Source organism: Somniosus microcephalus, chromosome 11 (assembly GCF_052327205.1).
Source record: "Somniosus microcephalus isolate GS21.2 chromosome 11, FLI_Smic_1.0, whole genome shotgun sequence".
Lineage (NCBI taxonomy): Eukaryota > Metazoa > Chordata > Chondrichthyes > Squaliformes > Somniosidae > Somniosus > Somniosus microcephalus.
In genome coordinates, this window is record NC_140997.1 from 129236713 (window position 1) to 129250980 (window position 14268).

The 14268-nt window shown below is 55.5% G+C and overlaps 1 protein-coding gene across 1 annotated transcript in view; it reads right to left on the bottom strand.

Moving 5' to 3' along the window:
* LOC147110883 (cadherin-related family member 4-like) overlaps nucleotides 1-14268 on the bottom strand; it is a 331517-nt gene that overhangs the window by 42825 nt on the left and 274424 nt on the right. The gene's annotated exons all lie outside the window — the stretch shown is intronic.

The following is a 14268-nucleotide window of genomic DNA, read 5'->3' on the forward strand; positions in this document are numbered from 1 at the left end:
AGCACTGGGAACCCAGCACTGGGAACACACAGCACTGGGAACCCACAGTATTGGGAGCCCACAACATTGGGAGCCCACAACACTGGGAACCCACAGCACCTGGATTCCATAGCACTGGGAATCCACAACACTGGGAACCCACAGCACTGGGAACCCACGGCACTGGGAACCCACAGCACTGGGCGCACACAGCACTGGGAACACACAGCACTGGGAACCCAAAGCACTGCTAGCCCACAGCACTGGGAACACACAGCACTGGGAACCCACAGCAGTGGGAACCAACAGCACTGGAAACCCACAGCATTGGGAACCCACGGCACTGGGAACCCACAGCACTGGGCGCACACAGCACTGGGAACACACAGCACTGGGAACCCAAAGCACTGCTAGCCGACAGCACTGGGAACACACAGCACTGGGAACCCACAGCAGTGGGATCCCTCCGCAGTGGAAACCGACAGCACTGGGAACCCAGCACTGGGATCCCACAGCATTGGGAACCCACAACACTGGGAACCCACAGCACTGGGAGCACACAACACTGGGAACCCAAGGCACTGGGAGCCCAAAGCACTGGGAACACACAGCACAGGGAATCCAAAGCAATGCTAGACCACAGCACAGCACTGGGAACACACAGCACTGGGAACTCAGAGCAATGGGAACCTACAGCACTGGGAACCCACAGCACTGGGAACCCACAGCACTGGGAATCCACAGCACAGGAAACCCACAGCACATGGAAACACACAACACTGGGAACCCACGGCACTGGAAACCCAAGGCACAGGGATCCTACAGCACTGGGAACCCACAGCAATGGGAACCCACAGCACTGTGAAATCACAGCATGGGAAACCATGGCACTGGGAACCCACAGCACTGGGAGCCCACAGCACTGGGAACACACAGCACTGAGAATTCACAGCACTGGGAACCCACAGCACTGGGCACCCACAGCACTGGGAACCCAGCACTGGGAACCCACAGCACTGGGATCCCACAGCACTGAAAACCCACAGCACTGGGACCCCAGCACTGGGAACCCACAGCTCTGGGAACCCATAGCACTGGGAACCCACAGCACTGGGAGCACACAACACTGGGAGCCCACAACACTGGGAACCCACAGCACTGGGAGCCCACAGCACTGGGAACCCACAGCACTGGGAACCCACAGCACAGGAATCCACAGCACTGTGAACCCACAGCACTGGGAACCAAGCAGCACTGGGAAACCACAGCACTGGGAACTGACAGCACTGGGAACCCACAGCACTGGGAAACTTGGGCACTGGGAGTCAACAGCACTGGGAACCCACAGCACTGGGAACCCACAGCACATGGAAACACACAACACTGGGAACCCACGGCACTGGAAACCCAAGGCACAGGGATCCTACAGCACTGGGAACCCACAGCAATGGGAACCCACAGCACTGTGAAATCACAGCATGGGAAACCATGGCACTGGGAACCCACAGCACTGGGAGCCCACAGCACTGGGAACACACAGCACTGAGAATTCACAGCACTGGGAACCCACAGCACTGGGCACCCACAGCACTGGGAACCCAGCACTGGGAACCCACAGCACTGGGATCCCACAGGACTGAAAACCCACAGCACTGGGACCCCAGCACTGGGAACCCACAGCTCTGGGAACCCATAGCACTGGGAACCCACAGCACTGGGAGCACACAACACTGGGAGCCCACAACACTGGGAACCCACAGCACTGGGAGCCCACAGCACTGGGAACCCACAGCACTGGGAACCCACAGCACAGGAATCCACAGCACTGTGAACCCACAGCACTGGGAACCAAGCAGCACTGGGAAACCACAGCACTGGGAACTGACAGCACTGGGAACCCACAGCACTGGGAAACTTGGGCACTGGGAGTCAACAGCACTGGGAACCCACAGCACTGGGAACCCACAGCACTGGGAGCCCAGCACTGGGAACCCACAGCACTGGGATCCCAAAGCACTGGAAACCCACAGCACTGGGAACCCACAGCACTGGGAACCCACAGCACTGGGAACCCACAGTACTGGGAGCCCACAACACTGGGAGCCCACAACACTGGGAACACACAGCACTGGGAACCCAAAGCACTGCTAGCCCACAGCACTGGGAACACACAGCACTGGGAACCCACAGCAGTGGGAACCCACAGCACTGGGAACCCACAGCATTGGGAACCCACAGCACTGGGAACCTACAGCACTGCAAGCCCACAGCACTGGGAACCCACAGCACTGGGAACCAAGCAGCACTGGTAAACCTACAGCACTGGAAACCCACATCACTGGACACCCACAGCACTGCTAGGCCACAGCACCGGGAACCCAGCAGCACTGGGAACCCACAACACTGCTAGCACACAGCACTGGGAACACACAGCACTGGGAACCCAATGCACTGCTAGCCCACAGCACTGGGAACACACAGCACTGGCAATCCACAGCAGTGGGAACCCACAGCACTGGGAACCCACAGCACTGGGAACCTACAGCACTTGGATTCCACAGCATTGCAAAACCAGAGCACTGGGAAACCACGACAATGGGAACCCATGGCACTGGGAACCCATGGCACTGGGAACCTACAGCACTGTCAACCCACAGCACTGGGAACCCACAGCATTGGAAACCCAAAGCAGTGGGAACACACAGCACTTGGAAACCACAACACTGGGAACCCACGGCACTGGGAATTCATGGCACTGAGAACCTACAGCACTGGGAACCCACAGCACTGGGAACACAAAGCACTGGAACCCTTGGGCACTGAGAATCCACAGCACTGGGAACCCACAGCACTGGGAACACACAGCACTGGGTACCCTTAGCAATGGGAATCCACAGCACTGGGAACCCACAGCACTGGGAGCCCAAAGCACTGGGAACACACAGCACTGAGAACGCACAGCACTGGGAACCCACAACACTGGGAACCCACAGCACTGGGAGCACAGCACTGGGAACCCACAGCACTGGGATCCCACCGCACTGGAAATCCACAGCACTGGGAACCCAGCACTGGGATCCCACAGCACTGGGAACCCACAACACTGGGAACCCACAGCACTGGGAGCACACAACACTGGGAACCCAAGGCACTGGGAACCCAATGCACTGGGAAACTACAGCACTGGGAAACAACAGCACGGCTAGCCCACAGCACTGGGAACACACAGCACAGGGAATCCAAAGCACTGCTAGACCACAGCACAGCACTGGGAACACACAGCACTGGGACCTCAGAGCAATGGGAACCTACAGCACTGGGAACCCACAGCACTGGGAACCCACAGCACTGGGAATCCACAGCACTGGAAACCCACAGCACATGGAAACACACAACACTGGGAACCCACGGCACTGGGAACCCACAGCACTGTGAAACCACAGCATGGAAATCCATGGCACTGGGAACCCACAGCACTGGGAGCCCACAGCACTGGGAACACACAGCACTGTGAAACCACAGCATGGGAATCCACGGCACTGGGAACCCACAGCACTGGGAGCCCACAGCACTGGGAACACACAGCACTGAGAATTCTCAGCACTGGGAACCCACAGCACTGGGCACCCACAGCACTGGGAACCCAGCACTGGGAACCCACAGCACTGGGATCCCACAGCACTGAAAACCCACAACACTGGGAACCCAGCACTGGGAACCCACAGCACTGGGAACCCATAGCACTGGGAACCCACAGCACTGGGAGCCCACAACACTGGGATCCCACAACACTGGGAACTCACAGCACTGGGAGCCCACAGCACTGGGAACCCACAGCACTGGGAACCCACAGCCCGGGAATCCACGGCACTGTGAACCCATAGCACTGGGCGCACACAGCACTGGGAACTGTTGTGTATGTAATATGTGTGCTGCTTTGAACCTATGGACAGGACTGCACTACTTGTTGGGCGTAGTGATACGCAGTACCACTCCTGGCCATAGGGGTATAAATAGTACTGTGGGTACTGATCCCCCTCAGTTCCCGCCTGTGGGCATGAAGTAAAGACCTATGTGCAGTCCCTACCTCCAACCAGTAAAGGCCTGTTTGAGTTATACGTTTAAGTCTTTGTGTTAATTGTTCAATACAATACACATACTTAACACTGGCGACGAGTCGGTTCGAACCCTGCGGCAGTTATTCCACAGCGGCTTCGTCCAAAGACAGGACGTTGAAGAGAGGTTCCAATCCTCAACACCCCACTGAAAACTGAAGGGCAGCAGAAATCCTGACAGCTTCCAGCGACTGGAAGTGACAGGCATTAGGACCCTGAAGCCTCCATCAGCTTGTGAACCGGAGTAAAGACAGGACTGGGGAAGAGAGAGAGGTAGGGCGATAGCGATCGGCAGATAAGGGCCGGGCCGCTTTGAAGTGAGGGGCGCAGCCGGGCCAGCGATCGGGACCAAAGATAAGAGCCGCACTCGGACTGAAAGGCGCGGCGGCTGCAGAAGCTCAAGGTGCGAGAGTCGCGGTGCACAGCGCGGGCTATCGATCGCGGCGAAGATAAGGGCCGCACTCGAGGGCTGAAGGGAGACGGCGTCGGGGGACGGGTGAAGACCGCCAAGCGCGGGAAAACCGCCATTTTGTGGGCGGAGGACGACGGCAAGAGCGGGAAGCCGCCATCTTTGATAACAAGTAAAGAAAATAAAATCTGAGAAATTGCAAATCTACAATGCCTAAACACGGGAATATTAGCACCTTTGATAGTGACCTCGAAGATTGGGCCATATATGTTGAAAGAGTAAAAAATTATTGTAAGGCCAATAAAATTCGTGACCAAGATAAAGCTCTAACATTATTAAATTTAATGGGTGCGAAGGCGTACGGGCAATTGAAACACCTGTTATCACCAGATGAACCGGCGGATAAGACGTTCGATGAGATTGTTACTGTCCTGAAAGATCATCTAAACCCCACGCCGCTGATGCTAGCGGAACGATTTAAATTTTACGACAGAAGGCAGCTACAGCATGAAAGCAATGCTGAATATTTGCTGGAATTGCGTAAATTAGCGAAATATTGCCAGTTTGGAACGGGATTGACAGAGGCACTTCGAGACAAATTTGTGTGTGGTTTATTTAAACAGGATACACAAAAGCGACTGCTCGAGGAGAATGAGCTGACGCTTGAGAAGGCGGTCACTATGGCAGCAGCACACGAAGCCGCAGCGAGAGGCACGGCAGTAATGCAGCTACGGTCACCGGAGCTCAGTGCACACAAATTGGGTGTGAGTTCTGGCAAATGTTATCGTTGTGGAAAGACAACGCATGATCAGAACCAGTGTTGGTTTAAAAACCAAGAATGTAGAACTTGTGGTAGGCTTGGACATATAGCTAGAGTATGCAGGTCAGGGAAGAAGACCAGCAACAAGAAGTCACCGCAAGGAAAATACGCAAAGGTACACAAGGTGACCGAACAGGAGTCCGATTCAGACGCTAGCAGTAATGAACTGGCTAGCTTAAGCTGTAATGAACTGGCTAGCTTAAGAGTACTCAACGCTGGTAAGGGTGCAGACCTCCAGACAATTTGGGTCACTCTTCAGATAGAAGGAGTCCAAGTAAAACTGGAATTGGACACTGGATCGGCATTGACGGTCATAAATAAGAAAGATTACGGAAAGTTATTCCAGCATATTCCCCTACAGGATACGGGGATTATATTGAAAACATACACGGGGCAAAGAGTGTACCCCATCGGGAAAATAGAGGTTGCAGTGGTCCACAAGGGCGAAGACAGTCAAATAATGGACTTATATGTGATATCTGAAGGAGGTCCTCCACTACTAGGACGGGAGTGGATTAGGAAAATGAATATGGACTGGCATTTCCTACAAACAATAACGAGTGAGAACTCGGTGAAGATAGTCGGCCCAGACTCTGGAACGGATGATGGTAAGCCCAACTCAGGTGCAAAAGACAAAGTTTCAGCACAGAATTCCACTGAGCAACAACAACATAGTTTAACTGTGGATTCTGAGTCTGGCAAGTCTACTGATGTGCCCATTTCTGAGGGACACCGGGCTCGAACTCAACTCCATTTCAAACTACAACAGCAATTAGAACAAATGCTTCGCCGTTTTGAGCAAGAGTTGAATGCAACGAAAGAGTTCTTTGATATAGAGTTGGAGAATCTGGAAAGACAACAGAAGCAGCTGATGGAGAAAATGGAGCAGGAGCACACAAAACGTCTGATGTCAGAGGAGTTAACGGTCAGCCAACTCTTGCATATGCTGAAGGACAGGACTCTGAAATGGGAAAAACTTGAACATGAACTTCAATATTCAAACGAAAGGGGTTTGGAGCTCTCAAAGGTTATTGGAAGAGCTGAGGTGGCAACACAGACTGAGATGACTGCAACAGAGCAGCCCTTGGATGCCAAAAGTACGCTGACTCACGTTAACGTAGAACAACAGACCGCTGAAACAGCTGCTCCGGTAGAGGGATTGCATAGTCCGATCAATCAATCTCCAAAGGAAGTTGAAGTATTAAAATCACAAATGAGGTCACTAGTAAACGACTTGCTGAAAGCCCAGAAAAAGCTGGATGCAGAGGTACACATGAAGAAGTCTCTTCAGGAAAGATGTCTGGATTTGGAACAAGAGCTGGCTAACGTCCAGCTGGGTATGGAGGAAATAGACGACCCTCTCACTGGTCTAGCTCAGGACGACACCGAATATTACGATGTCCTGTCCTGCCCAGCTTGTAACTTCGACTCCCAAAGTGCAGAAATCATGGAGGAGCACCAAAAGTCTACGGAACATCGGGAGAAGCTGGCTCTACGACGGAAACAGGAGGAAGAGAAGGAGGAACTGCGCATGCAGCTGGCAGCTGTGGCAGCTGACAATGGAGCCCAGAGAGTCTCCAAGAAGCAGAAAAGGAAAAGTAAAAACAGAAGATGACCCATCTGAACCATTATCACCTCTACCAGATCACACACGTGGTCCCTCCGAACGGAGCCAATTCAGTTCGGAAGTTCAAACTGTTAAATCCATGGAAGGACTATTGAATGAGTCACTCCAGCAACGTGAACCGACTACACCACAGAGATTGAATCTGTGAACTGTTTTCCGCAGAGACTGAATCTGTGATCTGTTTTGACATGAAGTTATCTATGTATCTATGTTATTCTGTTATGTAAACCTGAAGTTATATATGTATATATGTTATTACGTTATGTTAAATGGGGAGATGACTGTAAAGCTAGGAAGGGAGGAATGTTGTGTATGTAATATGTGTGCTGCTTTGAACCTATGGACAGGACTGCACTACTTGTTGGGCGTAGTGATACGCAGTACCACTCCTGGCCATAGGGGTATAAATAGTACTGTGGGTACTGATCCCCCTCAGTTCCTGCCTGTGGGCATGAAGTAAAGACCTATGTGCAGTCCCTACCTCCAACCAGTAAAGGCCTGTTTGAGTTATACGTTTAAGTCTTTGTGTTAATTGTTCAATACAATACACATACTTAACAGGAACCTACAGCACTGGGAACCAAGCAGCACTGGGAACCCACAGCACTGGGAACCGACAGCACTGGGACCCCACAGTATTGCTAGCCCACAGCACTGGGAGCCCACAGTACTGGGAACTGTGCAGCACTGGGAACCCAGCAGCACTGGGAAACCACAGCACTGGGAACACACAGCACTGTGAACCCACAGCACTGGGAGCACACAACACTGGGAACCCACAGCATTGGGTGCCCACAGAACTGGGAATCCACAGCACTGCTAGCCCACAGCACTGGGAACCCACAGAACTGAGAACCCACAGCACTGGGAACCCACAGCCCTGGGAAACCACAGCACTGGGAACCCACAGCACTGGGAGCACACAGCCCAGGGAACACAAGGCACTGGGAACCACAGCACTGGGAAACCACAGCACCGGGAACCCACAGCACTGCCAGCCCACAGTACTGCTAGCCCACAGCACAGGGAATCCAGCAGGACTGGGAACACACAGCAATGGAAACCCTCAGCACTCCCAGCCCACAGCACTGGAAACCCAGCAACACTGGGAACCCACAGCACTGCTAGCCCACAGCACTGGGAACACACAGCACTGGGAATACACAAAACTGGGAAACCACAGCACTGGGAACGAACAGCACTGGGAACGCACAGCACTGGGAAGGCACAGCATTTGGAACCCACAGCACTGGGAGACCCCAGCACTGGGAAATCACAGAACTGGAAATCTACACCACAGGGAACCACCGCAATGGGAGCCCACAGCACTGGGAACACACAGCACTGGGAGCCCAGGACAGGGAACCCACAGCACTGGGAACCCAAAGCACTGGGAACACACAGCACTGGGAACCCACAGCATTGGGAACACACAGCACTGGGAACCCACAGCATTGGGAACCCACATCACTGGGAACACACGGCACTGGGAACCCACAGCACTGGGCGCACACAGCACTGGGAACACACAGCACTGGGAACCCAAAGCACTGCTAGCCCACAGCACTGGGAACACACAGCACTGGGAACCCACAGCAGTGGGAACCCACAGCACTGGGAGCACACAACCCTGGGAACACAAGTCACTGGAAACCACAGCACTGGGAAACCACAGCACCAGGAAAGCACAGCATTGCTAGCCCACAGTACTGCTAGCCCACAGCACAGGGAATCCACAGCACTGGGAACCAAGCAGCACTGGCAACCCAGCAGCACTGGGAACCCACAGCACTGGAAACCCACAGCACTGCTAGCCCACAGCACCGGGAAATCACAGAACTGGAAAGCTACAATACAGGGAACCCACAGCACTGGGAAGCCAGCACAGGGAACCCACAGCACTGGGAGCCCACGGCACTGGGAACACACAGCACTGGGATCCCAGCACTGGGAACCCACAGGACTGGGAATCCAAAGCACATGGAACCCACAGTACTGGGAACCCACAGCATTTGGAATCCACAGCACTGGGAACCCACTGCTCTGGGAACACACAGCACTGGGAGCCGACAGCACTGGCAACCATGCAATGGGAATGCACAACACTGGGAACCCACAACACTGGGAGCCCACAACACTGGGAGCCAACAACACTGGGAACCCACAGCACTGGGAACCCACAGCCCTGGGAACCAACATCACTTGGAACCCACGGCAATGGGACCCCACAGCACTGGGAACCCATGACAATGGGAACCCACAGCACTGGGAACACACAGCACTGGGAACCCACAGCACTGGGAGAACACAACACTGGGAAAGCAAGGCACAGGGAACCCAATGCACTGGGAATCTACAGCACTGGGAACACACAGCACTGGGAACCCACAGCACTGGGAACCCACAGCACTGGGAAGCCACAGCACTGGGAGCCTAAAGCACTGGGAACTCAGCAGTACTGGGGATCCACAGCAATGCTAGCCCACAGCACTGGGAACGCACAGCACTGGGAACATTGGGCACTGGGAATCCACAGCACTGGGAACCCACAGCACTGGGACCCCACAGCACCTGGAACCCACAGCATTGGGAACCCACAGCACTGCTAGCCCACAGCACTGTGAACACACAGCACTGGGAAACCACAGCACTCAGAACACACAGCATTGGGAACCCACAGCACTGGGAACCCACAGCACTGGGAGCACACAACCCTGGGAACACAAGTCACTGGAAACCACAGCACTGGGAAACCACAGCACCGGGAAAGCACAGCATTGCTAGCCCACAGTACTGCTAGCCCACAGCACAGGGAATCCACAGCACTGGGAACCAAGCAGCACTGGCAACCCAGCAGCACTGGGAACCCACAGCACTGGAAACCCACAGCACTGCTAGCCCACAGCACCGGGAACTCACAGAACTGGAAAGCTACAATACAGGGAACCCACAGCACTGGGAACACAGCACAGGGAACCCACAGCACTGGGAGCCCACAGCACTGGGAGCCCACAGCACTGGGATCCCAGCACTGGGAACCCACAGGACTGGGAATTCAAAGCACTGGGAACCCACAGTACTGGGAACCCACAGCATTGGTAATCCACAGCACTGGGAACCCACTGCACTGGGAACACACAGCACTGGGAGCCGAAAGCATTGGGAACCCACATCACTGGGAACCCACGACACTGGGAACCCACAGCACTGGGCACACACAGCACTGTGAACACACAGCACTGGGAACCCAAAGCACTGCTAGCCCACAGCACTGGGAACACACAGCACTGGGAACCCACAGCAGTGGGAACCCACAGCACTGGGAACCCACAGCACTGGGAACCCACAGCATTGGGAACCCACGGCACTGGGAACCCACAGCACTGGGCGCACACAGCACTGGGAACACACAGCACTGGGAACCCAAAGCACTGCTAGCCCACAGCACTGGGAACACACAGCACTGGGAACCCACAGCAGTGGGATCCCAACACAGTGGAAACCCACAGCACTGGGAACCCAGCACTGTGATCCCACAGCATTGGGAACCCACAACAATGGGAACCCACAGCACTGGGAGCACACAACACTGGGAACCCAAGGCACTGGGAGCCCAAAGCACTGGGAACCCAGCAGCACTGGGAACCCACAACACGGCTAGCCCACAGCACTGGGAACACACAGCACAGGGAATCCAAAGCACTGCTAGACCACAGCACAGCATTGGGAACACACAGCACTGGGAACTCAGAGCAATGGGAACCTACAGCACTGGGAACCCACAGCACTGGGATCCCAAAGCACTGGAAACCCACAGCACTGGGAACCCAGCACTGGGAACCCACAGCACTGGGAACCCACAGTACTGGGAACCCACAACACTGGGAGCCCACAACACTGGGAACCCACAGCACCTGGATTCCATAGCAGTGGGAATCCACAACACTGGGAACCCACAGCACTGGGAACCCACGGCACTGGGAACCCACAGCACTGGGCGCACACAGCACTGGGAACACACAGCACTGGGAACCCAAAGCACTGCTAGCCCACAGCACTGGGAACACACAGCACTGGGAACCCACAGCAGTGGGAACCCACAGCACTGGGAACCCACAGCATTGGGAACCCACAGCACTGGGAACTCAGATCACTGGGAACCCACAGCACTGGGAACCGACAGCACTGCTAGCCCACAGCACTGGGAACCCACAGCACTGGGAGCCAAGCAGCACTGGTAAAGCTACAGCACTGGAAACCCACATCACTGGACACCCACAGCACTGCTAGGCCACAGCACCGGGAACCCAGCAGCACTGGGAACCCAGCAGCACTGGGAACCCACAACACTGCTAGCACACAGCACTGGGAACACACAGCACTGGGATCCCAATGCACTGCTAGCCCACAGCACTGGGAACACACAGCACTGGCAATCCACAGCAGTGGGAACCCACAGCACTGGGAACCCACATCATTGGGAACCCACAGCACTGGGATCTCAGATCGCTGGAAACCCACAGCACTGGGAACCTACAGCACTTGGATTCCACAGCATTGGAAAACCAGAGCACTGGGAAACCACAACAATGGGAAACCATGGCGGCACTGGGAACCTACAGCACTGTGAACCCACAGCACTGGGAATCCACAGCATTGAAAACCCAAAGCACTGGGAACACACAGCACTTGGAAACCACAACACTGGGAACCCACGGCACTGGGAATTCATGGCACTGAGAACCTACAGCACTGGGATACCACAGCACTGGGAACACAAAGCACTGGAACCCTTGGGCACTGAGAATCCACAGCACTGGGAACCCACAGCACTGGGAACCCACAGCACTGGGTACCCTTAGCAATGGGAATCCACAGCACTGGGAACCCACAGCACTGGGAGCCCAAAGCACTGGGAACACACAGCACTGAGAACGCACAGCACTAGGAACCCACAGCACTGGGACCCCACAGTATTGCTAGCCCACAGCACTGGGAGCCCACAGTACTGGGAACCGTGCAGCACTGGGAACCCAGCAGCACTGGGAAACCACAGCACTGGGAGCACAGCACTGGGAACCCACAGCACTGGGATCCCACCGCACTGGAAACCCACAGCACTGGGAACCCAGCACTGGGATCCCACAGCACTGGGAACCCACAACACTGGGAACCCACAGCACTGGGAGCAGACAACACTGGGAACCCAAGGCACTGGGAACCAAATGCACTGGGAAACTAAAGCACTGGGAAACAACAGCACGGCTAGCCCACAGCACTGGGAACACACAGCACAGGGAATCAAAAGCACTGCTAGACCACAGCACAGCACTAGGAACACACAGCACTGGGACCTCAGAGCAATGGGAACCTACAGCACTGGGAACCCACAGCACTGGGAACCCACAGCACTGGGAATCCACAGCACTGGAAACCCACAGCACATGGAAACACACAACACTGGGAACCCACAGCACTGGGAACCCAAGGCACAGGGATCCTACAGCACTGGGAACCCACAGCAATGGGAACCCACAGCACTGGGAACCCACAGCACTGTGAAACCACAGCATGGGAATCCACGGCACTGGGAACCCACAGCAATGGGAGCCCACAGCACTGGGAACACACAGCACTGGGAACCCAGCACTGGGAACCCACAGCACTGGGATCCCACAGCACTGAAAACCCACAGCACTGGGAACCCAGCACTGGGAACCCATAGCACTGGGAACCCACAGCACTGGGAGCCCACAACACTGGGAGCCCACAACACTGGGAACCCACAGCACTGGGAGCCCACAGCACTGGGAACCCACAGCACTGGGAACCCACAGCCTGGGAATCCACGGCACTGTGAACCCATAGCACTGGGCGCACACAGCACTGGGAACCTACAGCACTGGGAACCAAGCAGCACTGGGAACCCCAGCACTGGGAACCGACAGCACTGGGACCCCACAGTATTGCTAGCCCACAGCACTGGGAGCCCATAGTACTGGGAACCATGCAGCACTGGGAACCCAGCAGCACTGGGAAACCTAAGCACTGGGAACACACAGCACTGTGAACCCACAGCACTGGGAGCACATAACACTGGGAACCCACAGCATTGGGTGCCCACAAAACTGGGAATCCACAGCACTGCTAGCCCACAGCACTGGGAACCCACAGAACTGAGAACCCACAGCACTGGGAACCCACAGCCCTGGGAACCCACAGCACTGGGAGCACACAGCCCAGGAAACACAAGGCACTGGGAACCACAGCACTGGGAAACCACAGCATCGGGAACCCACAGCACTGCTAGCCCACAGTGCTGCTAGCCCACAGCACAGGGAATCCAGCAGAACTGGGAACACACAGCAATGGAAACCCTCAGCACTGCCAGCCCACAGCACCGGAAACCCAGCAACACTGGGAACCCACAGCACTGCTAGCCCACAGCACTGGGAACACACAGCACTGGGATCCCAAAGCAATGCTAGACCACAGCACTGGGAATACACAAAACTGTGAAACCACAGCACTGGGAACGAACAGCAATGGGAGCGCACAGCACTGGGAACGCACAGCATTTGGAACCCACAGCACTGGGAGACCCCACCACTGGGAAATCACAGAACTGGAAATCTACACAGCAGGGAACCCACAGCAATGGGAGCCCACATCACTGGGAACACACAGCACTGGGAACCCAGGACAGGGAACCCACAGCACTGGGAACCCAAAGCACTGGGAACACACAGCACTGGGAACCTACAGCATTGGGAACCCACATCACTGGGAACCCACGGCAATGGGAGCCCACAGCACTGGGAACCCACGACAATGGGAACCCACTGCACTGGGAACACACAGCACTGGGAACCCACAGCACTGGGAGAACACAACACTGGGAAACCAAGGCACAGGGAACCCAATGCATTGGGAATCTACAGCACTGGGAACACACAGCACTGGGAACCCACAGCACTGGGAACCCACATCACTGGGAACCCATGGCAACGTGAGCCCACAGCACTGGGAACCCACGACAATGGGAACCCACAGCACTGGGAACACACAGCACTGGGAACCCACAGCACTGGGAGAACACAACACTGGGAAACCAAGGCAAAGGGAACCCAATGCATTGGGAAGCTACAGCACTGGGAACACACAGCACTGGGAACCCACAGCACTGGGAACCCACAGCACTGGGAAGCCACAGCACGGGGAGCCCAAAGCACTGGGAACCCAGCATCATTGGGGACCCACAGCAATGCAACCCCACAGCACTGGGAACCCACAGCAATGGGAACCCACAGCACTGGGA